Genomic DNA, 13,654 nt, shown 5'->3' on the forward strand with positions numbered 1-13,654 from the left:
AAAATCGGTCAAGTCTGTTTTCTATGTTTTAACTACCAAGAAGTCTCCTTCAGCAGTCTATACGTCATGTAAATGCGCTGGTTAACAACAACACACCTGATGGTCATTACCCGAAAAACGCGGGACTGTGGATGTATATAAACGCCCTGAGTGAAAGTGGGCTTGTTTAAATATTTGGTCAACGAGACAATGCAGATGTCGGACGAGAACCCCCGTTTACCGTAAAGCCGCACACAAGCAAAGATACGTTTTAAATCGGTATTAGTCGGGATGCGGTTAGATATCTAGAAGGTTGTCGAGTATAATACAAGTATAGACGCTCATTAGCGTTTCTTTTTCTTTTTTTCTTTTCAGACAATCTATTTTACTTATCACAAAAAAACGACTACCCGTTATCAAACATATATCAGGTAATATTTGTTCGGCATATTAGATTACAAAACATAAGGTTTACCGTCTTGTGCAAATCAATATATATTTATATGATCTTATTGGCGGTTTTTCAGATTGAGAATCACAAAAACGGATGTTAGCGGCTTACAAGTAAAATAAACAATATCGATATAGACGAGCGGGTCTTCTGCATCTAAAACAAGACACTGTTAAAGGTAATAATATCTATCTCTAGGCCTGTTACATATCCAGCAATTGAAATGGTTGCATGTAAATGCAACTAGATGGAAATATCGTTTGCTTTCAATCTTTGCCTGCATATTCAGGAACATCCAGCACGCCTTCGCTGTGTATGAATTCAATAACATACTCCTCTTACTTTCATCTTAGACATAAAGGTATATCTTTTTTGCTTGTATCTTAGGGAAACAAACATCTTTCAAAATCAGAAGTGCTTTTGCTGAAATTTCCCGAAAAAATATTGCCCGGTGTGCAGACATCTACTAGCTGCAGTGATGTGAAAGATATTTTTAAAGGTATAAATATGAACATAGTAAGATCTTCCTGTGACACTACAGGTTTAGAGTCCCTTAATATGATTCTTTCTCCTCTTCTGTAGTAAAAATCAAGTGCTTTCTTGAAGAATAACAATAAAGGGGAATACTAAATAGAAGCACCGCTATATACCACACTTGTGAGTACCAGTTAGTCATCTTTTAGCCTTATCTCATAAAGAGGCCTTGTCAATAAATATAAGATAGGAGCCCTGATTGCTATTTTCTTTTACTAGCTGAAAGCGTTTTATTTACGTTCTATCTTTCTCTTTCTTCTTTTTTCTTTCTATGCTCTACTTTCATGTTTTTAAACAACAGAGAAAATGCCACAACCCTCGTGTCTTAATGAAGAAGAATCTATCAAATGGAAACCAAGTACAACTTCATGGAACTTGGTACGGTTCTTTTATTTATACCAGTTATTCTTATTTTTTAATTGTTTTTGAAGAAATTTTATCTATTGGCAAAAAAAGTTACACAATTAAACAATTATACAATATTTACAATTCTGACAACAAGACACCAAATCAAGACAATATCACAGTAACACAAGACATTATATATACAATATACATCTTCATCATTGTTTTGGAAATTAATTAATTAATTGAAAAAACAAAGCGATGTGAAATCAAGAGCAAGGACAAAAGTGCAACGTCTTTAAATTAATCAGTCAATGATATGACTTGCTCTTGTAGATGTGCCGACGCGTTTCAGGTTCGAATATCAAGTTTTCGAACCCTCATTAGGGCTTTGTTATTCGTCTGTGATTTTCAGGCAGGGCATCTTTTCATCTATAACCCTTAGGGACGTGGCTTCAAGCTTTTAATTCTCGCTGCACAGCGTCAAATGCCTCGTGAAGGGAGGGGATTGTGGTCACAGGGCCGACCTTGAATCTGCTTGTTCAAGTTCAGAAAAGGGGGTTTCAGTCTGTTAGTGGTGCGCCGCTTTTGTGTGGAATAACCTGAAGTGCCGGCTCGATTCCGGTATTCTTTTCGTAGTGCCACAAAGTCTCCGTCTGCTCGTTACGCACTTAATGAGTACGCGGGTGCCTACTTTCATGTTTTGACATGTTAATAAATGATGGCCCCAAGTTAGAATGTAAAGGAATTTGTACAATGTGAAAAATTGAACATAATGTTCATAACATTTTATTGCGTCTATTGATTAAAACATAAATACAATAGAGACAGTTATCAGCAAGGATAAGAGAATGCCCATAAACTGACGTTGGAGGTATAAGGAGATTTAATGTGTAAAAAACAAGTGAAACTATAAAGGACAGTACTGAGTGTCAAAAATGAAAACTAAGATTACTGATCTGTTAATGTGTTTTGTGCTGCTACTTATATGATGAAATGTACAATACTTTGATTGTAAATACTGACCCTATAGATTTTTAATATTTAAGAGTCTTTGTGTAATAGCGACCGACATGTATATATATGTTTATTCTGTTGTTTTATTTATCTTTTCTTTTAGATTTGTGTTGCACATTGTCATGTTTATAATCTGTGAATGACGGTCACCTGACGAAGGCTACTGGCCGAAACGCGCGTAGTTCTATTCCACCGCATTGCCTCCTTTAAATTTTCCAACGACCGAATATGTCGTATAGCACCTTTCTTTCTTTGATCTTATGTGTTATGTGATTACATGTGATATATGTAGTTGTATGTATTTTGTTAAATTAATTGCTACTAATGTTGAAAATATATTTAAAAATAACATAAAATATTTATAACAAATGAAAAAATATATAAATAAAATGGTTTCTGAATTTGGATATACATTTTTGTAGTATTTATGAACTGTATTAGGTCGCAAATAATTTGATTGTCTGTATAATCAGGGCGGTACAACAATATTGGTTTGCTATATAGTCTCTTTTCCTACTCATTTCCACAGAGACAACATGCCTAATTAAACAAAGTTAAGCTGATCAGAGGTCCAGAATGACACTCGTCATTGCTCTGTTCTGAAAGCATTAAGCATTACGTTCACGCCATGCCCACTGCTGTACTACATTTTGAAATTCTTTAGCTGTTACCATCTAAAGTGCAGCATATTTTTTTCCTCTTTTTGCAAATTATTTAAATAGCGCTTGTTTTGTACAAATTTAATGCCTGGGTACGTGCTGGCTACTGCCTCTAACTTGCATCATGAACGATCTGCTGTTTGCACTAAGTGCATCCCTTTCACCACAAGGTAAACTGGCTCCTGCACATGCATACCTATAATATCTTGTATTTTATTTCCACTAGCCGGATGTACTGTTTAAAAATGGAAATATTGGTATTTTGCAACCTGAAATGCCTTTTTAATAAAGTTAAAAATATGAAGTTGTGAAGGATCTAACACAGATCTAACCTGTCACTGAAACGGCCACAAAACCTCCGTAGTTTGCCAGCCAGCTCTCTTGTTCTCATTTTCCCCACCCCATGCTACCAGGGGTTACAGGAGTCCAAATTTCCACAACACAGTCCATTCTTTACTTCCCTCTCCATGCCATTGGTGTTCTGCAGTGAGCTCAGGGGTTCTGCTGGCTCAGACTGATCACAGCGCTGTCATAATTTCTATAACTCTGCTCTCTGGTCTTTCTTTTGTGTCTGATGGTAGTGCTTAGAAGCAGGCACTCTGGGTCATATTCTTTGTCCGTGCTGCTCACTCTTTCCACCAGGGAGGTCGAATGCTTCTTTCCCACTCAGCATGCCCTTTGCCACCACTTTACTTCCTAAGTGACCTTCCATTTTTGGTGCTTTGTAGCGCTTTTAAGATCTTCTTACAGTTTCTACTTGCTCAAATGTGTGTAATTTCTGATATTTATATATTTCCCTTATTCATTGATTGATTTGTTCGTGAGAACATGTCACTCATAGTGGTTGAAATGTCACTCATAGTGGTTGAAATGTCACTTATAGTCGTTGAAAGTCACTCATAGTGGTTGAAATGTCACTCATAGTCCTTGAAATGTCACTCATACAGTCCTGCCAAGTATCACGCATCGGGCGTGACTCTTACGCATTTCAGTGGAATGTTCCGCAACATCGCACTGAAATGCATTGTCACGCATTTTTAATGGTATTCTGAAACTCACTTATGGCAGGGTGCTGCGGGCACACCGATGCCTGTGCCGACAATGGCTTGCAGCTCGATAGTTGAGGACGTCCTGTATTGCTTACTTGACTTCGGACTTACTTGGAGGCTGGCTGGTTTTGCGTAAATATGGGCGCCGCGCTGCCTGTGTGGCGTGGAGTGCGTGCGCTCCTCCCTCTAGCATGCGGCTCGTTACGTGCCGACATCCTGTAGATAGTGCTCACTTCAATTCGGAGTTGTTCGTTGGAGGCTGGGTGATTTTTGCGTAAATCTGGGCGCAGCGCTGCCTGCAGTGTTCACACAGGGAGATGTGTGGCTCAGCTTCAGTACGTTTAAAATCATTCACTGACCCCGGTTCGAGGGGCCATGAAGACGGAGTCGGCAGGGGGGACTTCAATGGACTCTCAGGTGGCGGGCGGCAAACCTGTATTCCCGTGTCTCACGGCCTCAGCCTGCCGCAAGTTGAAGTAAGTGACTGTACTTGCTTCAGTGCAGCATTGTGCGAGTGAATTTAAATTTCTCCGTACAGTCTCACAGTCTCCGTACTATTAGGGCTGCATAATTATGTTTGGTCGTGGTCAATTGAAACCGTCACTTTCCTGCTTAACAGAACACTACGTTTAAAGATTAACTACTTGCCATGATCAATGTCACGTCGTAGCACATGTAGTCTCACTTTGGTTACAGACTGCGGCCGCCCGCAAGCCTCGCCTCTATTCATGCCAGGAATTCTGAGCTACTAACACAGTTAGCTCTCCTCTTTAACATGACCGGGCGGCAGCTACTGACTACAGGCGGAACTGCCTGATCTTGCGCTGCTGAAAAGGAAATTTATAGCCCTAATAGCACAGAGACTGTTGTCTTTGTGCCCTGTGAGACATCCTTATGCAGTGATTGCTTAGGGGAAGGGCATTTCATGCAAGAGACAAGAGTCAGTCTGGAGTTGAAATAAAGGGCTCTTAACCCAACTAGCAATTGAACAGGAAGTGCTCATCTGTAGGCGACTACTGCAGATTTGTATTTTTCTGAATATTACATTTTAGTGAATAAAAGATGCACTTTTTGTTTTCCCCGGCTGAAAGGGTTGCTTCAATCGGTTATTTTTTCTTGTTTGAAGCAGCCCTTTATTGTTTTTTCCTATCTACATAGAGCAATAATACATCATAAGGCTGTGCTCATTTTAACATGCCTGACAGCCATATTATTAACCCCTTATCATCCGAGGCAATTTATCACGTTAAAATTGTGACTTTATTATATGTGCTGTCTGCATTGATACTTATCTGGTGTTGTTGTTAGATTTCTAGTACTTTGACAGACCGACATCAACTGTGCGCCAGAAACAAAAAATAATTACACAGTTTGCAAATGGTTGTTCGCTTTTAAACAGCGGGGTCACCAGTGCTGTTAGTTGTTACCACCTCCTCCTTTTTTTCCTTTTCTCATCGGATTATGGGTACCTGATTTTGTACATGGTGGCAGAGCCTCATGGGCTACCGTTGCTTCCATTGCAGATAGCTGTGAGTTTCTGTGGTGAGTGGAGCTTGGCTCATGGAAGCTGATGCCGGGTTGCTATGAGTTGGTCGGCTGTGGTGCTGTCCACATCAGAGCAGCCAGGATGATGTGATGGAGTATGGCGGTATTTTGTGTTTGTGGCTGCACTTCCATGTTGGAGTCCACAGGTTGCGCTGTTTGGGGCGTTCTGTGCGAAAAGCAGGGCTTTCATGTGGATAGAAGCAAAAAGAGTGATTGGCCCACTTGGGCATACATTTATTGTTTGTGCTATTATTTTTAGCCTGCTTTTTATAGGTAGACAAGTTATTTCTGTCTATTGGAGAGCTTACCCGGAGTCCTGTGTGGTTTGTGCGAGAAATTAGCACAATTACATTGCTTGATTTTGCTTATGAGAAAGTGTCACTCATAGTTGTTAAAATGCCACTCATAATTGCACTGAAATTATGGAAATGTCACCCATGGCCAATCTGAAACCTTGGCAGCTGTGACCTTAGAAGAGCGCCGCTGCTTCCTGATTGGTCAGAAAGAATCGATAGCAAAATAGTACTATCTCGAGCGAACTGAACCTGTCTCCTGATTGGCCAATGGGCATCCCTCTCGTAGTAGGACTGTGTCCTCATTGGTGCCGTCTGCTTTGTGGTGAGAGTAGATAGAGAGGAAGGACTCTGAAGAGCCCCGGTCGGTCAGTGGAAAGAGACGAAGGACCAGGCGGGAACCGGAAGTCGTGGTGGACGCGGGAGCCGGGAGGGTCAGAGGCTGAGGAGGCGGCGGCGGCGGCGGCGGCTGAGGGAGCCCCCGGGCCCTCCGTCCTCGGTGCGGGGGGTGAGCCCAGGGGGCGGGAGCCCCCGGGCCCTGCGTCCTCGGTGTGGAGCTGTGAGCCCCGGCGGCGGCCTGAGCGCTGCGGGAGCCGCCGGGCCTTCCTTCCTCCTCGGCCTGGGAGGCCGGGCCCACCCCTGACGGGGGCCGAGGCTCGCCCCCGTGTGGCGGGGCCCCTCGTCTGCAGGGAGAGGGAGAGGTAAAGCCCTCGCCCGGCCCTGGCAGGAGATGCTTGCAATCTGGTGTTGTTCGTTGTGTTGTCAATAAAAGTCCAGTCACAAACGCCTCCTCAGACAGGACAACATTGAGTCCAGGCTCCTGGGAGATTTACAATAAAAAAATCGAGAGAATGAAAATTCCCCATTGACTTCCATTGTAGAATATGCAATTTCAGGCGGGAGACACTGAAATAAAGCCATTTTTGGCTTGATAAATCAGTAGTGTCCCACCTGAATCGGGTGTATTTGCCTGTACGCCTCCTGCCCGTCCTCCCTTGTGGCTGCACCTCGAACCCGGACCGTCCGCGCGCCGCCCCCATTCACCAGCCTGTCCACACGAGAATACCTACAGCTCTGTGTTGCACGGCGCCCACAGCCTTGCCTTGCACTGCTGTTATGATCTACGCTTTCAGCAGTGCACTGTGATGCCTCACGCAGGCCGTGTCAGCAGTGTCTGGACCCTACAGGCCGGAGCGCGGTCGGAAGCAGGGCGGTGGTAGACAGGAAGAGGAATGGGAGGGGTCAGTAAGAGGTTGGGGGAAGGACAGGGAATTCGGCACAGGAAAATAAGAAAAGAAAGTTATTCCATCTAACCAGTGTCCAATCACTGTTTTCAGGACACGACAACTAGCGACAAGAGTGGTCAACGTCCGTGACCTCCAGATGCCTGCGGTGTAGCTGTCCATAGTAAGTGCCTGCTGTGTGCCATTTCTAAGCCATCATCTCTCCGTATTACCAGCAACCACCATGACTTATCCTTGTAGCAGGAGCCCACCCTACTCTTCACCTGGCGGAAACCACTCCGCACTTCACCGTCTCCCTCCCACCCTTCTTTGTAACAGGAGCCCACCCTCCTCATCACTTGGTGAATTTTCCGTGGTCACGGGAGAACGCCCTGCACCAAAAAATTCAGGAACATACGCACACCTTCGAGAGCCCAGCCTACCTATATGCCGTCCTGCTGGCCTGACTGTTCCCCCGCTGCATTGGGGTAAGCTGATCTCCATCTTCTGTCTTCCCCGATATTTTCTGGTGACCTCCCTGCACTCCTGAAGCCTCGTGCAACTGTGTCCCTCCCAATTGGCCATTTTGAAGTCCGGCAGCTTGTTCAGGAACTTCGTTTCTACCGCATTAGCCATCTTAGAGTCGAGCACCCATGCTCCTGTTAGCCTGTATCTATACCTGGGGACAGTTTACATGCACACATGCGCTTACCTCACGATCCAAGCAATTCAGCACCTGGCAGATCTCTGACCTCACACATAACTGAAAATCTGAAGGATTCCTATTGCTGAATACGTTTGCTCCTCTTGCTGGACACCCTGGCTGTCCCGAAAAGGAAACAACTAATTGGAAAACACCCCTGCTGCACATCTTTGACGCATACAGAGCGTCAGATGTCGTACTCACTGGATACATTGCGTAACGCACAGCCTAAACCAGCTATGCTTGGTTTCTCCTTCTGACGCCCTCCAGAGCCTTTGACTCTCACCTGGCAGCAACTTCGGTCCCCATTGGCAAGAATGGCTGGATGACTTTGAAAAATTCATGAAGGGGTCACAAGTCACCAACGTAGATCAACAGCTTGCGTAACTTGAAAGGTAAAGACATTGGTCGTATCATCAAAGAACTGCTGGTGCTGTTTCCATGTCCTATCAAGACCTGAGAGACGCACTAAACAGGAAGTTTCTCCCAAAGGCAATTTTGATTAAGAACACTACACTTTCAGGGAAACGGATGAATCCATTGGAGACTTTATTACGGGTCTGAAATGCCTAGCCCGATACTGCACATTTGACAACTTAACTACTGAGGATGCCCTCTGCCTACAAATCCTAGGCGGTGGTCAATCACAATGACTACATCATCGTCTGCTGAAGAAACATTACTCACTGGATGACATTGAAGAACTGACGAGAGTCAATTATCAGGCCAAAGAACATGCTAAGAAAATGAAAGCAGGAAAAGTGGAAAAATGCAAACAAGTGTTCTGTTTTCAGTTTCAGCTGAAAGCACGATGCCAGTCGAAACAATGGCGAACTCCCAAATCCACGGACCGTACTTGCAGCACAAAACAGAGTTGAAGCAGTCAAAGACAATCAATCAATCAAGAGTTTTTGTAAAGCGCGCTACTCACCCGCTAGGGCAGGGGTTCTCAAAGTACGGCCCGCGGGCCAGTAGCGGCCCGGCAAGCCTACTGTGGCGGCCCGTGGACCTTGAGACATCGCACCTGTGTGTTTATTTTTTTAATTTCAGCAAACACCTCGGGGAGCAGCAGTGCATAATCAGAGAGACTGCTCTGTGGGGGCCCGGGCGATTCCAGCCACAGTCAAGAGTGGAGCTGCAGGGGCGCTAAGAGGTGAACAAAGCCTCATTAGGAAAACAAATGGTCGTTTAAAGACCTGTGAAGTACTGGGGTGCCCGGGAGGCTGTGTCAGCCAGGCTGACACACAGGGGAGAGGGGGTGGGAGGGGGGAGGACAGCAGGAACTGAGAGCCCGGGTGAGGGAGGTGGAGGGCAGAGCAGGGAGGGAGAGCCCGGGTGAGGGAGGTGGAGGGCAGCAGGGAGTGAGAGCCCGGGTGAGGGAGGTAGAGGGCAGCAGGGAGTGAGAGCCTGGGTGAGGTGGGAGGGCAGAGCAGGGAGTGAGAGCCAGGTGAGGTGGGAGGGCAGAGCAGGGAGTGAGAACCTGGGTGAGGGAGGTGGAGGGCAGAGCAGGGAGTGAGAGTTCGGGTGAGGGAGGTGGAGGGCAGAGCAGGGAGTGAGAGCCCGGGAGAGGGAGGTGGAGGGCAGCAGGGAGTGAGAGCCAGGTGAGGTGGGAGGGCAGAGCAGGGAGTGAGAGCCAGGTGAGGTGGGAGGGCAGAGCAGGGAGGAGAGCCCGGGTGAGGGAGGTGGAGGGCAGCAGGGAGTGAGAGCCTGGGTGAGGGAGGTGGGAGGGCAGAGCAGGGAGTGAGAGCCCGGGTGAGGGAGGTGGAGGGCAGCAGGGAGTGAGAGCCCGGGGGAGGGAGGTGGAGGGCAGCATGGAGTGAGAGCCCGGGTGAGGGAGGTGGAGGGCAGAGCAGGGAGTGAGAGCCCGGGTGAGGGAGGTGGAGGGCAGAGCAGGGAGTGAGAACCCAGGTGAGGGAGGTGGAGGGCAGAGCAGGGAGTGAGAGCCCAGGGGAGGGAGGTGGAGGGCAGAGCAGGGAGTGAGAGCCTGGGTGAGGTGGGAGGGCATAGCAGGGAGTGAGAGCCCGGGTGAGGTGGGAGGGCAGAGCAGGGAGTGAGAGCCTGGGTGAGGGAGGTGGGAGGGAGCAGGGAGTGAGAGCCTGGGTGAGGTGGGAGGGCAGCAGGGAGTGAGAGCCTGGGTGAGGGAGGTGGAGGGCAGAGCAGGGAGTGAGAGCCCGGGTGAGGGAGGTGGATGGCAGAACAGGGAGTGAGAGCCCGGGTGAGGGAGGTGGAGGGCAGCGAATTGGGCGGTTTCTGCGTTGTGAATGTTGCGTTGTGCGTTGCCCAAACGGCCGCTATCTCTTTTGTTCGATCAGCCGGCGGCCCAGTGGGTGTCTCTTAGTGGCTTTTCTGGAGGCAGATGGGCGCTCATTACCTCCCTTTTAGGAACAGGCAGAGGTGTTACTCCCTTTGTCTCGCTGGCCGGCCCATTATTGTGTCCACATACATAGCGGGGGGCAGGGGGCCTGAGCAGAAGTGGCCGCACTTGTTTCACCACTGTAAACTGACTCGTGCATTATTTTATGCCCCCCCAACGTTTTTTTTCTAAGATTACGCCAAATCAGTGATTTGACTGAGGAATGATTATGCAAATGTGGGCCGATTTTTTTTTTTTTTTTTTTTTATTTTTTTTTTTTGCGTGCCCGGGCCGATTTTCGATCCCAATCCAACCCTGGTGGAGGGCAGAGCAGGGAGTGAGAGCCTGGGTGAGGTGGAGGGCAGAGCAGGGAGTGAGAGCCTGGGTGAGGTGGAGGGCAGAGCAGGGAGTGAGAGGTCGGGTGAGGTGGGAGGGCAGCAGGGAGTAAGAGCCTGGGTGAGGGAGGTGGGAGGGCAGAGCAGGGAGTGAGAGCCCGGGTGAGGTGGGAGGGCAGCAGGGAGTGAGAGCCTGGGTGAGAGAGGTGGAGGGCAGAGCAGGGAGTGAGAGCCTGGGTGAGAGAGGTGGAGGGCAGAGCAGGGAGTGAGAGCCTGGGTGAGGTGGAGGGCAGAGCAGGGAGTGAGAGCCTGGGTGAGGTGGAGGGCAGAGCAGGGAGTGAGAGGTCGGGTGAGGTGGGAGGGCAGCAGGGAGTGAGAGCCTGGGTGAGGGAGGTGGGAGGGCAGAGCAGGGAGTGAGAGCCCGGGTGAGGTGGGAGGGCAGCAGGGAGTGAGAGCCTGGGTGAGGGAGGTGGAGGGCAGAGCAGGGAGTGAGAGCCTGGGTGAGGGAGCTGGGAGGGCAGAGCAGGGAGTGAGAGCCCGGGTGAGGGAGGTGGAGGGCAGAGCAGGGAGTGAGAGCCTGGGTGAGGGAGGTGGAGGGCAGAGCAGGGAGTGAGAGCCCGGGTGAGGGAGGTGGAGGGCAGAGCAGGGAGTGAGGGCCCGGGTGAGGGAGGTGGAGGGCAGAGCAGGGAGTGAGGGCCCGGGTGAGGGAGGTGGGAGGGCAGCAGGGAGTGAGAGCCTGGGTGAGGGAGGTGGGAGGGCAGAGCAGGGAGTGAGAGCCCGGGTGAGGTGGGAGGGCAGCAGGGAGTGAGAGCCTGGGTGAGGAAGGTGGGAGGGCAGCAGGGAGTGAGAGCCCGGGTGAGGGAGGTGGGAGGGCAGAGCAGGGAGTGAGAGCCTGGGTGAGGGAGGTGGAGGGCAGAGCAGGGATTGAGAGCCAGGTGAGGGAGGTGGGAGGGCAGAGCAGGGAGTGAGAGCCTGGGTGAGGGAGGTGGAGGGCAGAGCAGGGAGTGAGAGCCCGGGTGAGGGAAGTGGAGGGAGACAGACAGAGGGAGAGAGGGAGACAGACAGAGGGAGACAGACAAAGGGATGGAGACAGACAGAGGGAGACAGACAGAGGGAGACAGACAGAGGGAGACAGACAGAGGGAGGGAGGCACACAGAGGGAGAGAGGGATGGAGACAGACAGACAGCGGGAGGGAGCCAGAAAGACAGAGGGAGGGAGGGAGACAGACAGAGGGAGGGAGACAGGAAGACAGAGGGAGACAGACAGAGAGAGGGAGGGAGGGAGACAGAGGGAGGCAGAGGGATAGAGGGAGACAGACAGAGGGAGACAGACAGAGGGAGGGGGAGAGAGGGAGACAGACAGAGACAGACAGGCAGAGGGAGGGAGGGAGACAGACAGACAGAGGGAGACAGACAGAGGGAGGGAGACAGACAGAGGGAGGAAGGGAGACAGAGGGAGGGATGGAAACGGAGGGAGAGAGGGAGGGAGGGAGACAGACAGAGGGCAGACGGAGGGAGGGAGACAGAGGGAGAGAGACAGAGAGAGGGAGGGAGAGAGAGAAAGAGAGATGTGTGTGTATGCTGGTCTGTTGACTCAGTGGATGAACGCGTCAGCTGCAGGGGCCTGTGTTCAACTTCATGGTCCCAGTTTTTTTCTTTCTAGCCCCTTCCCCCTCCCCCACTGACCCCGCCTCCACCGGTGCGGCCCTCGGCCACAAACCACACTGTAAATTTGGCCCCTGAGAGAAAGTTTGTGAGTACCCATGCGCTAGGGTCTCAAGGCGCTGGGGGTGGTGGGGGGCTGCTACTGCTCGAAAAGCCAGGTCTTGAGTTGCTTCCTGAAGGAGAGATGGTCCTGGGTGAGTCGTAGGTGGGTGGGGAGGGTGTTCCAGGTCTTGGCCGCCAGGTAGGTGAAGGATCTTCCTCCGGTGGTGTTTCTGCGGATCCGTGGGACGGTGGTGAGGGCGAGGCTGGCGGAGCGGAGCTGGCGGGTTGGCGTGTAGAACGTGAGGCGGTTGTTGAGGTATTCGGGGCCCAAGTCGTGGAGAGCCTTGTGTGCGTGGGTGAGGAGTCTGAACGTGATCCTCTTGCTGACGGGGAGCCAGTGCAGGTCCCTCAGGTGGGCGGAGATGTGGCTGTGTCGGGGGATGTCCAAGACGAGTCGTGCTGAGGCGTTCTGGATGCGGTGGAGTCTTTTCTGTAGGTAGAATGTTATTACCGCGGCCAAAAATATCCTCATGTAGGATCTTACCAGGCCATGGGTCCATAATGTCGCTGTTGTGGAAAGGAGAATCACTTCGAAAACCTGCAGAGCCTCTCAAAAGGACTTGTCGCAACCCTCAAAAGATTACAGGTGCCCTCACCATGTGAAAGCAGTACATGACAGGCAAGAATGCTAACCAGCTCGTCACGAACCAGCTTAAAATCCCATGTTACATACAGATCTCAACGCCACTGATCTCGTGAGTCATCATCCCTCTCCCCGATTTCTGAAGACAGTGACAAATATGTGTGCTTGGTAGCTGATTCCGACAGACTAAAGAAATCCCAGAGACCGCATATTCAAATGAGAAATCATCCAGCAAAGTTTGTACTAGACAGCGTAACATCTCTCAACTATATATGCGTCATGGAATACAATAAAATGAATCAGAAACCTAAGCTGCAGATGGCTGCTGAGCGTGTGTACACCCGTATGTCCAAAGAACCACTACCATGCCTAGGGCAATTTCACACATCCCGGACAAACAAGGACAGAATGGTGCATGGCCCAACTCCATGTCATTGATGGGCCTGAAGCGGCCAACTGCCTTCTCATTCTGCCCACTTCAAAATGCCTGAATCGTGTAAATACTGTAAAAAGTGGATGACGAACCAGACATTGTAAGCAAATTTCCCAAATTGTTCACCAGGCTTGGAAAATTGACTCATTTTAAAGTCCGGCTACACATCAACGAACAGGTAACACCTGTGGCTCAACTTCACTGTAAAGTGCCATTCCACCTTAAACAAGCTGTGGACGATGAGTTACAGGATTTACTGGGGGCCGATATCATTGAGAGATCAACTGGCCTAGTGGTAGTACCTAAACGGAGATTGAACAACAAAGTGCGCCTCTGTGTTGACATGAGGGTGCTAAACACAGCAACGAACGAAGAGAGGCACACG

The 13,654-nt window shown here is 49.6% G+C and overlaps 1 protein-coding gene across 4 annotated transcripts in view; it reads left to right on the plus strand.

Moving 5' to 3' along the window:
• The first annotated feature begins 6,275 nt into the window (after nucleotides 1-6,275).
• Nucleotides 6,276-13,654, plus strand: part of M1AP (meiosis 1 associated protein) — a 198,227-nt gene continuing 190,848 nt past the window's right edge. Inside the window, exon 1 of one of the 4 annotated variants that reach the window (XM_078678833.1) lies at nucleotides 6,276-6,573. The gene's annotated coding sequence lies outside the window, so the exon portion shown is untranslated. Of the gene's footprint in view, nucleotides 6,574-7,117; nucleotides 7,280-8,932; nucleotides 8,952-13,654 lie in introns of those variants that run through there. The other 3 variants (XM_078678829.1, XM_078678830.1, XM_078678832.1) reach the window with 3 other exon arrangements.

Source organism: Lissotriton helveticus, chromosome 2_2 (genome assembly GCF_964261635.1).
Source record: "Lissotriton helveticus chromosome 2_2, aLisHel1.1, whole genome shotgun sequence".
In the NCBI taxonomy this organism is placed as follows: Eukaryota; Metazoa; Chordata; class Amphibia; order Caudata; family Salamandridae; genus Lissotriton; species Lissotriton helveticus.